The sequence below is a fragment of the Marmota monax genome, unplaced genomic scaffold (assembly GCF_021218885.2).
Source record: "Marmota monax isolate L192 unplaced genomic scaffold, Marmota_monax_Labrador192_F-V1.1 WCK01_AAM20220418_F8-fsc00095, whole genome shotgun sequence".
Classification (NCBI taxonomy): Eukaryota; Metazoa; Chordata; class Mammalia; order Rodentia; family Sciuridae; genus Marmota; species Marmota monax.
Window position 1 is genome coordinate 2,780,722 of NW_026695244.1, and position 14,215 is coordinate 2,794,936.

The following is a 14,215-nucleotide window of genomic DNA, read 5'->3' on the forward strand; positions in this document are numbered from 1 at the left end:
AGGACACAGAGAATGTGGTGAGAGAGGGAGGAGGGGGCATGCCAATGAAGTCAAGGAAGAGACAGTGGGTGACAGCATTGAATGAAGGAGGAAAAGAGGAGTGAACAATTGCTTGGGAAAGAGGCCAGCGGGACTTTTGAGTTCAGGCAGAGCCATTGGGGAAAGAAGATGAGACTTCACAAGGTTAAGAAAACATGGAGTGGTCAAAATAGAGACAGAGAAAAGAAGAGATGGATAGATACGCTGAAGATGATTAGGAACTTAAATATACTACAGTATTTTATTTATATATGGTTAGGATGTAATAAATGTTTACAGACTGAATGACTTAATGGAGTTTGACATGTGGAAGGAGCCAGTGCTGGACTTGAGTGTGTGTGTGTGTGTGTGTGTGTGTGTGTGTGAGAGAGAGAGAGAGAGAGAGAGAGAGAGAGAGAGAGAGAGAGAATGTGAGTGTGAATGTGTAGATGTGAGCAGAGTGAGTGTGAGAGAGACAATGTATGAACACGAATGTGTGTGAATGTGTTGGTGTGAGCAGAGTGTATGTGTGTGTGAGAGAGAATGTGTGTGTTGTGTGAACATGAGAGTGTGTGAGTGTGTTGGTGTGAGTGTGTGTGTGTGGCCCTGCAGAACTGGAGGGGGAAGGCTTATAGGAAAGAAAGGAGAAGTGGGAGAGAAAAAGAGGAGGGTGGGAGGAGTTTTTGCAAGGAAATGGGAGTATTAGAGATAGGAGGACAAATCTCTAAGATGGAGGGGGAAGAGAAGGCCTTACAGGGGCAGAGATATGTAGGGGTCAGGTGAGTCATTCCATGCTGGCAGACCTGAGAATGAAGACTGTTTTGTTAAATGTGTGTACATATGTTAAGTTCTCTGGGGATTGGTCCTAGAGTTCTGTGTCAACCTCTGTCAACAAGGCCAGTGGGATAATGCATACTCGACTCTAAGGACTTAAACCCATGTGTACTTTAAATTCTTGCTTGAGCACTCATAAGTGCACGACATGGCTGGCTTGACCTCAGCTCGTGACTGAGATAATAGGGTCACGAAGTTCAAACCAACCTTGCCCAAACTGGGCAGGGCTCCAGTTTCCAGCGAAGAATGTTAATCTCAGCAACTCCCTTGTATTTTTTGGGACAAGGATGTGGCTGTTTGACCTTGGCTTTGGGAAAATGAAGTCTGCTCTTTTCTGCCTTTCCTCCCCCACCAGACTTAAAAGTTAAAGCCAAAAATTTGTCACGAAACGGAGACAAAATTAGGAGCTTTGGCCTATCATACTGTGAGTCAACTTTTCTAGGTCTCAGTTTCCTCGTCTGATATATGAAGGGGTTGAATAGAGGACATCTCAAGTCTATTCTTTTTGTCTTAAAAATGCTTCTAAAGTGGAATATTAAAATGCTTTTTATCAACTCTAACATGGCAACTCATCCACTTTACCCCTTGTGGGTGCTCTTATGATTTGATAGTGCAAATACAAAGAACTGCAAGCCAGTTATCTCTGAAATCTATTAGAAAGATTAATAACCATGATCTTAGATGCTAACATGCTTAGAAATGACACTTTGGGGGACAATATTGCCCTATCTCTTATTTTCCTATGTAAATGAAGGCCTATCACAGTAGTTATTTCCAAATTTCTGAGCCATGACACTTACCTAGAAAATTCCGGATATGCCAAGGTAGTCCTGAGTAGGCTCTTCAAAGGTGTAAGATTTAGGGAGAATGAAGTAGATAGGAAACATGTATTGTATTCCCTACAGAGTGATTTTTGCATGAAGGCTCAGAATGATGATGGCTCAGGAGGAAAGTATGGTTCCCAAGTTTGGTTACTAGATTAAAATATATGTTTAGAAAGCAATATATTAACAGAAGGGATCACTTTATACTTCCGAGTTTTCTTTGTTAACTGAAATACTGTCACAATATTTATGTAGGGAGTTATAAACCCTGCTTATCTACTCTTTGGATTACAGATAACTTCTAGAATAATAAAATTTGATTTGGGGATGGTTCAGCGGCTTTGGGTATGGCTTCCACTTTGATTTGAGTTAGGATTAATCTTTTAGATTGTACTTCTAGCATTAGGAGATGAGAGGAAAATTGGTAGGAACTGGGTGACATTGCACCCAAATTCATCTGGCTGCGTGTATCAAGAGTTTCTGTTCTAAGGTGCTCACACCCTGAGGGGTAGGGGTGGATCACAGAGCAGGCAATGACATTTTAGCAGTTTTAATATTAACTTCCATCCTAAAGCAGATGACTTTCCAATGTACATTTTTATTTCTGATTAGCTTCCTTAAACTTTTCCCAAACAGATTTCCTCTCTTAACTTATTTTGTCAGCAGTGTCTCCACTCTCACACTCACCCAGTCCACAGACTCCTAGTGGAGTCCTGTTCACCACCCAGTCTGTGAGACTGAGTGCCAATGTCTTGTCCACCCCTTACAGCCCAGCAGCTACCTCCACATTGCAGGCCTTATGAACTCACATGGATGCTGCAGTGGCAGCCTCCTGATTGATCTCTCCTGGCTTCTGACCTTGCTCCTTGCTGCTGTTTGAACCCTCCCTAAGAGACCCCAATCACACCTTGATGTTCTCAATGTCTCTGGTAGCCTTCCTGGTAAAATCCATGTGCCTTTTCGTAGCCTTAAAGGCCCTCAACATTTGGTATCAGCCATATTCATCTATTTCCCCCTATATAAATGAAATGGTCTGCCAGTTCCCAACAAACCCTTACACTAAGGACATTTTCCTAATCAGCTTGTCTAAAATATTTCCACAGGCCTCACAGCCCAGGTAAAGGGTAGAGACCACGAAAGGTTCTAGAGTCACCCCATTTGGAATCACAACCCCTTCCTGTTGTGTCCACAACTGTGACTACCAGTGACCCTCTCTAGGGTTCCTGTACCTTTCGTGGGTTTGGAGTATAGCTAAGTGTGTACCTGCCTTGGGGTTTCTCCTAGGGGGAAGCAGCTCTGTGGTTTGCATCTTCCCATCTCCCACAAACCAAGTACATTAGATTCCACCATTAACTTGCTGAACAAATAGCTTTGCAAAGGTAGAAGTCAGAATACCAAAGAACCATTCTCTGGCAACTAATCAAAATTTCAACTAATCAACAAAAGTGTGTGTTGATTGTTTTGATAACTTTTTCTCTCAAAAATGAATGCCTTAGATCTCAGGGCTCAGATGGGACTTTTTCCTGCTGAAATATTTGACCTCTGAGTTACTTTCTGATAGTTGCATGTAGCACAATAATATTTTAAAGGGACAAGGACAAGTGTCCTTTACATTCTAGTGTCTGCCTGTGAAAGAACACAGGGTTAAGGCTGTAGTTAAAACTAGAGCTGGCCAAGAGCAACTTCTTGCTTAGTAAATTTACTGATTAGGCTTCTATTTCTATTTTTATTGTTACTTTTAATTAATTGTCCTTGTTTGAATTAAAGTTACTTTAGATTTTGTTTTAAAATCTTATGGTCTGTTAATAGAGTTAATGTGCTTGATAAAGTTGATAGGAGAGACATACGCAGTCTTGGATGGGGCTGGTTAGTTCTTCTGACTCTCTCAACAGTTGACTTGCTTCTGTTGTCATAGACTTCTCTACACAATTCTATTTCCTTCTGTTGTCATAGACTCCTCTACACAATTCTCTTTCCTTCTGGTTCTGTTAACTTCCTGGTCCCTTCACCCCTTCAGATCTAAAGGTGGTCATAACCTTGCTGCTACAAGCCACAGTGGTCACACATTATGTCCCATTGCATGCACGGTAGCATTGCCATCTCCACTCCTTTGCCAGTCATCTTTCATAAATAATCCCTCCATGTTGCCCTATTTTGAGTATGCTGAAATCCTGAACGAGACCATATATATGCATACGTATCATGCTTACTGAAAGTCTTTTTTTTTTTTTTTTTACTTTCCTTAAATCACGGTTCTTTGTGAAAATTGGGAAAGTTTCAAGTTAACAAGCAACTAAGAATTAGATGCAATGACCACAAAGTTATTTTAAAGCTGTAACCTACATTTTTTTTTTCATTTTAATATTAATTTTGAGAGTCTGGGGCCCTTTGATGCACGATATGTCTTTAGTAGCTGTGCTTTTATCTCCTCAGTAGCTCAAAGGGGATGACAAATGGTGCTACAGCCTGGTGGACGTTCTGTACTCCTCTTTCTGATATCTGAATGAAGCCAAGCCAGCGGCTGGTTATCAGAACCACAGACTGTTGAGTGAGAACAGAGTTAGGCTTACAGGTTCCAGAGCAAATACTGGATGGGCCTGTGGGGAAGCCTGTCCATTATGGAGACTGAAAAGGAACAAGTGGTCAGATGGCCAGATGCTGAAGGGTGTTCTAGGCCCAAACAGGAAATGTACTCAGAGGAAAGTTACAGTAACTTAACCAGCTCTGTGGTGAGAAGGGAGGTGTTTTGTGCCAGGGCAACTAGTTTCACCTTTTCAATTTGCTCACAAACATCATAGGGAAAGATGGCTGAAAGGAAAGAGCTTTCATTTTCTTTGGTTCCTACCTAACATGTTAAATTCTGTTCAGTCAGAATCTTAAAAAAAGGAAACAATACGATTAAGATCTTATAACCTGATTTTTTTTTTTCAACTGCAAAAGAAACTCTGGCTGTGATGTGCATAAATGGAAAGCTATATAAAGTTCTTAAAGGTTCTGGAGGAAATCATATTGCTAGCTCAATACGTGTCTTTCTAATTGCTTCTTTAGCTTCCCAGTGCAAAGTTTATGCACTGCTACGGACTCCACGAGCCTCTAATGCCGTTTTATTTGTGAATGGTGCTCAGGATACAGAAAAGGAAAGATGGAATATTGTAAAACAAATGTAATTCACAAAAGCCCCAAAGTTAAGGATTTACCCAGTGAGGGTTGGACTTAAAATTAACTTTGTGTGTTGTACATTTGGACAAGCTGAGATGAAAGAGCTTCAATGGTATAATTACTGCTTGTGCATTGGAATTAATTTATAAGAGGCATTTCGTGTGAACCTATAGTCTATGGACCTTAATTGGGATCTGTCTATGACCTTTAGGAGGTATTTCAAATTGTTAGCAAAATGTTTTATGTATACTCATCTCCCCTCAATTTTAGGGAATAGGTTCCAAGTCTCACAGGGGATATCTGAAATCTCGGGACCAAATCTTTCAAATTAATACCTTTTCTTTCCAATTAACACTTACGCACTGTTGCTATAACTTTTGTAGGCTGAGGTGCAACAGCAAAACTAGCATGAGTTTATTTTTCCTTCTTCACAATTTTATGAACAGGCAATTCATTCCTACTCTACATTTCAGCAACATCAGTGTATGATTTTTCTTCCCTTGTTAAGTAGAGAACTCTCATTTAAAGGAAGCAATCTACATCTTTTCTTTGGCATATTCAGGTTGCCAGAATCAGTGTTGTTGCAATTTGGGACATTGTTTGCCCAAACAGTCAAATACTTCAGTAGTTGATCTGATAACCCAAAGGACAACTCTGTGACTTAATAGGCAGGTAGTACATACACTCCAGATGTCTGGACAAAGGAATGACTCACTCCAGGTGGGACAGAATAAGATTTCATCATGCAGTAGCATCAGGATACAAATTTAAAACTTATAAATTTCTTATTTCTGGAATTTTCCATGTAATATATTTGGACCATGGTTGACTGTCGTAACTGAAACCTCAGAAGGCAAAATCACAGATGAGAGCTGCTGTATGTGTGGTAAAAAATTAGATGCAAAAACAGCTATGAAATATACTTTCTTTAAATAAGAACATGAAATCAGTGCAATCTTATTGAATGAGCAAATTTGTTTTTCTATTTATTCGTGATTTAAAACATTACTCCTACATTCCTAAATAGATACTTTAGTTTTTCAGTTGTTTCTGTGACCTTGTTTAAAAAGTCATTTGTTTTTTTTGCTTTCAGTTGCCTTTTCTATAAAATAAGGTATTGGCGTAAATTATCTCTAAGTTTCCTTCTGCTTAGTTCCCCCAACCCACACACAGGGTGGGATTCCATCAAAATGGAGGAGAAAATGAAATTTATCTTGGTTCAGTCTTCTTGCCATTCCATTCACTCCCTATTCACTCGAGACACTTGGTACCATCTTCTTGACAAGTTCAGTAGGTTAGAGTATGTCATGAGGCATGAGCTCAAGTCTCAAGTCTTATGTGTCCTGAAACCTGGGAAATTCATGGACTTATTTGACATCACTTCCCCAACTGTTAAATGGGCATAAGGAGGATTGTCTATCTATTTACTTCACAAGTTCATAAGAACTGCAGATGAAATAAAATCAGAGGAAGCATTTTATAGCCCCATGAATGTAGGCCATAGTTACTCATTTAAGCCAATGTATTTCTAACATTGTATTTTTGGCTTCATCTTCTTTAGAAATGCAAACATTAATTGAACTGACAAGGAGTGTCCTTTTAGGGTCGGGGGCTTTGATGCTAGGAGCCACACCTTAGAGGTGGCTATCCATTCCACCTGTGCAGAGAGTTGACCTGGTTACTAAATATAGTAATTGACCTACTTACAATAGGCAAAGGTCTTTTTTTTTTTTTGTTTTGATAACCAAGTTCTCTCCCCCCCCCGCCCACTTCCACACTGTTCTCATGGAAGCCCAAGCAATTTTCAACCTTCCAGAAGTTGTCTATGTCACAAGAACAACAGATTATCTGTGAGAAATCTTTTAGCTCTCACTGCCTTGCTCACAAGCAGAAGATAAGTACCTTCTCACCTCCGATCTTCATCTTTATGTTGCCTGTTGTCAAGCAGGAGCTGTGAGGGAAAGAAGTTTGAGGTTACTGCTTCCTGTCTCCACACCTTTAGCTGGGTAAGCTGCTAGGAAAGGCTTTGAAAAGCAAAGCACTAACTCATCATCAAAACAACTTGTCAATTCAGTTACAGAATTGTAACTGATTTTGGCATCAACATTTTGATGCCAGAAGCAAATACAAATTGATTAGTTGATAATATTTCTCTTTTAACATAGTAGATTTGACCCAAATGGAGGTTGCCTGAAAAAGGGCTGAGTTTTCTAACACAAAAGCATGCTAAGAGGGATGTTTTCCATTGCTATCATGATCCAGAAAGTAGATAAGAATCAGAAGTTAGTATGGGGAAGCTATTTATTTTCTAGTTTCTTCTGAGCCTAGATAGGTCCTTAAATTTTATAATATGACCTTGAATTATTTGAAGTACTATGGATTCCCAGAAACTCAGAGAATAAAAATACATATCCTGGTCAAATATCAATTGTTCTGGTTATCAGTTGCCTTGTTTTATCTGTGTCTTTATATTCCACTCCCGTAGAGTGAAGGGTAGATATTTTCACACATGCTCCATTTTAAGAGAAAATAAGAGGAATCAGAGTTATTGTGTCTACTGGAATTCATAATAATCATACCTATTCAATACCACTTAAAGTAACTGGTTTTCACCAAACATTAATCTCTTTCATTCAGTGTCCTCCAAAGCAGATATAGATTTTGAGGTCCTATGCTATAGTTTCTTACTTAATCTTTTCTGAATTATTGATATAAAATAATTGGGATCAAGTGCTAAAGGATATAAATAGTGAAAAACAAGAAGTTTATCAACCCAACCTGAACTCTAAATTAGGAGGCTATCAGCTACAGATAACATAGAGTAAGTAAACTATCTCAAGTTCAGTACCTATGTATAAAGTCAACTAATTTAAAAATGATCTGTGTTGACACAGAAGAGAGAGGAAAGTAAATATTGACAGATAAAATAGATGTCTCCTTTACATCATCAAATGCCCTTATAACCAATAGTTTTCAAATACTTTCCCAACAAAATCTTAGCAGAAAGAGTCACAAAATTAAATACTTTCCCTTTCCTCATTCAGTTGTTGGATATTCCAGCCACCAAGATGATTTTGAATATGTAATGGCCAGTTTCACTAAAGGAGTCTTGAATTTCTCCTGCCTAAGAAAGTTATAAACTTGTTATTCTGAGGCCTAATAGGCTTAGGAGAAATCTGGTCAATCTCAACAATGCTTAAGTTTGAATTTGGAGGCTCAGTGATGGACAGAAGGAAATGCTATCTTCCAGTTACTTCACTCCAATATGCATTGTGAAGGAAAATAGTTTCAGGAGAGAAAGATTGCTGCTTCTCTCTTCTAAGAATCAGCAAACACTGTAATAAGCTCCAGAGAGTCAACTGTACTCCCAGTAATCTCTGAATTAGTTCATATTTTCTTTGCAATGATCCCCAAAGGTGGAGGAATTTTTTTTTTTTTTTCATATCTCAGATTTCCAAATTTCACTTCACTTTCTGACCAACTATTCTGGTGACATAATGAAGAAGAGATGAATGAAGGAGAGATGTAGGCAAAAGGAAAATAATTGCTGCTGGTTGGTCTATGCTGTCTAAGGAAGTCATTTTTAACTCCTTTTCTCTTACCACACTTATGTCAATGTCAAGTTTTGCAAATGTTAGCCTGTAATTATTTCTTAACTTCATCCACTTCTTTCAAACCATATGGAAATATATAGTCCCTCTCACTTCTTGCCTAGACTACAACTCCATAGTTTTACTCTTGTATCCTCCAAGTTCATCCGCCCTATCCTTGCTAAAGTGATCTATATAAAATGAAAAGTTGTGAGCATTCATTCAATTTTCTGCTTAAAAACCTTCAGTAAGTTCCCATGACTGCAGGAGAGGGCCCAAGCTCTCTAACATGGTGAACTCTAGTTGCTTTGCCAATCTTGTCTTTTACAACCCAAGATCCAGCAAAACTGAGGTAGTTATAATTCCCTACATCTGCTTTGTCCATTCTCACCTCCTTATGCGTAGACTGCTCTCTTTTCCTCTTTGTCTTATCTTCCCCACGGTTCTCTAACTCACCTTCAACCTCAACACATACTCTTCCACTTTATGCCAACCCCCATACAAGGCACATCTTAGCCACCATAGGTTGGTAAACTTTTGTGAAATAAATATATGCATCATCCTTCACATCTCAGGCCAGTCAGTGGTCATCTTCTCTAGAGATCCTCAGTTACCCCCAGAAACTGCAGATCATTATGACACTATTTTAAAATTAGCTATCTGTTTGTACATCTTTCTTCCCCTCCAGATTGTGAGCTACCCAAGAAGTTCATTTTTGGGGAATCAATTTTTATCTCCTGTGTGTGTCTTGGGAAGATGTCACACCCTGAATTAGACAAGATACACTAAGCAAACTGGAATCTGCATGGCAGAGCTTTCCCTTTTTTCTCCCTCTTTCCCCCTCTCTGCACCTCATTGTTGGGTGTTGGAATGAGGAAGCTAAACTGGGTAACCATCTGGGGTTTCTCTCTAGCCCCACTCAGTTTCCCTGCCCACAGCTCCATTTTATTTTTTTTATTCCTACAAAGAAGTCCTGTTCTCATCTTTTCCCTATGTCTGCTGTCACAGGGAGATCAGAAGAAATCTGAAGACCCATTAAAACAGAATCCAAATAGTTAGCAACACAAAACACTTTCCAGAGGGCTTAGTAAGCAAAAAGACAAATGCCTAATTGTACTCTCTCAAAAGGAGGGAATACACTGCCATTTTGAGCCCTTCCAATCAGAACTGGCCCAAAGATTCCTTCTAGGTAAACAAAGTAAAAAGCCCAATGAATAAAAACAAAGAAACAAGTTGGATTTTTCAGACTAAGGCAGAACTTTTAAGATTACTCATGTGTTTACTTCGCAGTGCTTTTACAGAGTATTTGTTGAATGAATGGTACATGAAGCTGAAGATGTTTAGACACTGTTTTCCAACAAGGATTTAATAAAATGGTAGTGAGACTCCCCTGAGGACAGGAATAATATAGTGAGATCAGCGTCTCTCAACAATTATCTAATGAGATTCTACTAGTCTCACAGTGTTCTGTGAAGAAGGGTAACGTGGTCCTTGCTGTCAAGAAGCTTGGAAACCAGGGCCTACAGGAAATTCACACGGATCAGAAAAAGCTATTAAATGGAAACATATGAAAAAAGAAGTGTTCAAAAGACGAAAACCTGTCCCAATGGCATAGGAGTGATACAGTGATTGTCTTGATACCTGAGAAGGAAATGGTACTGTCCTCCATGGAGTCAGCGGATAAAATAGGGAAGATCATCCTCACTGTGTGTTTCTGGGATGTTGACTTAAAGGGTTTGGCTAATTAGGAGGGTTTTGATTTGAGAAAATGAAATTGGAAAAGCCTGTGGAGGCCTGCGAATTTGAGGATAAGAAGTTTCCATCTGTGAGCCTAGTGCTTCTCAAACTTGACTGCAATTTAGAATCACCTGAGATACTTTAAAATGCTGATGCCATGGTTTCATACCTAGAGATTTTGATTTAATTGCCCTGGCAATCAGGGATTTTAACATTTCTCCAATGATTCTCTTAGGTAGTCAGCTTGAAAAATCTATTTGGCCATAGTGGTTTTCAATCCCAACTGAATGTTAGAATCCATGGTGAGGGGGACTTTAAAGACAATACCAAAGACAACACAGAGAACGGGAGACAACATTTGCAAATCACAGAGTATCTGATAAGGAACTTGTTTCAAAAATATAAAATAACTCTGATAATTCAGCAATAAAAAACAAACCCATGATCTGAATAGACATTTATTTAAACAAGGTATTACAAATGGCTAACAAGCACATGAAAATATGCTCCACATCATTAGCCATGAGAGAAATGCAAACAAAATCATGATGAAGTACTACTTCACACACAGTAGGATGACTGTCATAGAAAAGAGGGACAACAAGTGTTAGAGAGGGTGCAGAGAAACTGGAGCCTATATGCTTTGCCAGTGGGAATGTGAAATGGTATAGTTGCTTGGAAAACAATTTGGCAAGTCCTCAAAGGGTTAAGTATAGACTTACAATATGACCCAGCAATTCCACCCTTGGTATATACCTAAGAGAATTGAAAAAATACCCATATTAAAAGAATATGTCTGCACAAATGTTCACAGTAGTGTTATTCATAATAGCCAAAAAGTAGGGCTGGGAATGTGGCTCAGTGGCAGAGTGCTTGCCTAGCATGCATGAGGCCCTAAATTCAATCCCTAATGTGTATACACACACACACACACACACACACAAACACACACACGGAAAAACAAAATATATGAAAATTTGTGGCTAAGATTCCACTATGTATATATACTGTATATATAGAATCTTAGCCATAAAATTAATGAAATTCTTATACATTTTACAACCTGGGAGAATCTTGAAAGCATACTAAGTGAAAGAAGCCAGATATAAAAGACTACATATTGTATGATTTCATTGATGTGAAATGTGCTCAACAGGCAAATACATGGGGACAGAAAGTAGATTAGTGAAGAAAATTAGTGGTTGCCAGAGGTTGGAAGGAGGGAGGAATTCAGAATGATTGCTAATGAATAGGAAGTTTCTTTGGGGGGTAATGAAAATATTCTGGAATCATATGGTGATCTATATACACATCTTTGTGACTATCCTAAGAAACCACTGAACTGTATACTTTGAAAGGATGAATCTTATAATACAAGAATTATATCTCAAAAAAGTTGCTACCAACCACCCTAAGCCTAATAGCCCCCATCCCCCACTCTAGCCTAGACCCTATTAAATCAGAATATCTGGGAGTGGAGGGACCTAGACATAGGTTTACTTTTTAAAGTTCTGTATGCACAGCAGTATTGATAACTACATAGGAGACAAAAAGCTATCAGGCATTTAGTTCTACTCAGTCCCCTTTCACCCAAAACAATACCAGAATACTGAGTACAGAAATCCAAACCCAGTTTAAATGATAGGGTGGGTATGTGGATATTGCTTCAAATAACTTTTTATATATTTTATTTTTCTTTTAGTTATATATGACAGTAGAATGTATTTTGACATAATATGACTTTCCATTGTAAATTAACTTCCTATTATATATTATTATTCCCATAATAATAAAACTTCCCATTCTTGTGGTTGTACATGTTTGCAGAGTTTCACTTCTTGTGTATTCATATGTGACCATAGGAAAGTTATGTCTGATTCATTCCACCGCCTCTCCTATTCCCATCCCCCCTCACCTTCATTTCCCTTTGTCTAATCCAATGAATTTCTATTCTCCTCTCCCTCCCTCCACCTTATTGTGTATTATCATCCTCATATAAGAGAGAATATTTGGCCTTTGGTTTTTGGGGATTGGCTTATTTCACTTAGCATGATATTCTTCAGTTCCATCCATTTACCAGCAAATGCCATCATTTCATTCTTCATTATGGCTGAGTTAATTGTCAATATTTACCACATTTTCTTTATCCATTCATCTATTGAAGGACAACTTGGTTCCATAGCTTAGCTATTATGAGTTGAGCTGGTAAAAAAATTGATGTGGCCACATCACTATAGTATGCTGACTTTTTTGGAGGGTGAGTACTGGGTGGGTTCAGGGGCACTGAACCACTGAGCCACATCCTCAGCACTATTTTGCATTTTATTTAGAGACAGGGGTCTCACTGAATTGCTTAGTGCCTCACTATTGCTGAGACTGGCTTTGAACTCTGAATCCTCCTGGCTCAGCCTCCTGAGCTGCTGGGATTACAGGCATGTGCCATTGCGTCTGGCTAGTATGCCAATTTTAAGCCCTTTGGGTATATGCCAAGGAGTGGGATAACTGGGTCAAATGGTAGTTTCATTCCAAGTTTTCTGAGAAATCTCCGTACTGCTTTTCAAAGTGGTTGTATTAATTTGTAATCCCACCAGCAATGTATGAGTGAACCTTTTCCCTCACATCCTCACCAACATTTATTGGTGCTTGTATTCTTTTTTTTTTTTTTAATTTTTTATTGTGGGTTGTTCAAAACATTACAAATTTCTTGACATATCATATTCCACACTTTGATTCAAGTGGGTTATGAACTCCCACCTTCACCCCATACACAGATTGCGGAATCACATCAGTTACACATCCATTGATTTACAAATTGCCATACTAGTGTCTGTTGTGCTCCGCTGCCTTTCCCATCCTCCACCCTCCCCCCTCCCCACCTCTCCCCTCCCCTCCCCTCCTCTCTCTCTACCTCCTCCACTGTATAACCCTGAGGGTCTCCTTCCATTACCATGCAATTTCCCTTCTCTCTCCCTTTCCCTCCCACCTCTCATCCCTGTTAAATGTTAATCTTCTTCTCCTGCTCTTCGTCCCTACTCTGTTCTTAGTTACTCTCTTTATATCAAAGAAGACATTTGGCATTTGTTTTTTAGGGATTGGCTAGCTTCACTTAGCATAATCTGCTCTAATGCCATCCATTTCCCTGTAAATTCTATGATTTTGTCATTTTTTAATGCAGAGTAATACTCCATTGTGTATAAATGCCACATTTTTTTTATCCATTCGTCTATTGAAGGGCATCTAGGTTGGTTCCACAGTCTTGCTATTGTGAACTGTGCTGCTATGAACATCTATGTAGCAGTGTCCCTGTAGCATGCTCTTTTTAGGTCTTTAGGGAATAGACCAAGAAGGGGAATAGCTGGGTCAAATGGTGGCTCCATTCCCAGCTTTCCAAGAAATCTCCATACTGCTTTCCAAATTGGCTGCACCAATCTGCAGTCCCACCAGCAATGTACAAGTGTACCCTTTTCCCCACATCCTCGCCAGCTCTTGTTGTTGTTTGACTTCCTAATGGCTGCCAATCTTACTGGAGTGAGATGGTATCTTAGGGTGGTTTTGATTTGCATTTCTCTGACAGCTAGAGATGTTGAGCATTTTTTCATGTACTTGTTGATTGACTGTATGTCCTCCTCTGAGAAGTGTCTGTTGGTGCTTGTATTCTTGATACTTGCCATTCGGACTGGCATAAGATGAAATCTCAGTGTAGTTTTAACTTGCATTTCTCTAATTGCCAGAGATGTTGAATATTTTTCATATATTTGTTGATCGTTTGTATTTCTTCTTCTGTGAAATGTCTGTTCAGTTCCTTTGCCCATTTATTAATTGGGCTATCAAATAACCTTTTGAAAATGCAAATACATAGATAATTCTTAGCATGCCCCTAGAACAATAGCAAAAATATTTTTGTTTAGAAAGAAAATTGAATCAAAGACAAAAAGCTATTTGTTGCTTTAGAAAAACTTTTTAAGGTCTTTGCAAAATTGATCTTCAATGCTTAAATGGTCTGCTTCTGGGCTGGGGAAGTAGCTCAGTTGGTAGAGTGCTTGCCTCACATGT

General features: G+C 38.9%; 1 protein-coding gene across 3 annotated transcripts in view; it reads left to right on the forward strand.

The window, feature by feature from the left end:
- Window positions 1–14,215, forward strand: part of Cd28 (CD28 molecule) — a 78,063-nt gene that overhangs the window by 50,885 nt on the left and 12,963 nt on the right. The gene's annotated exons all lie outside the window — the stretch shown is intronic.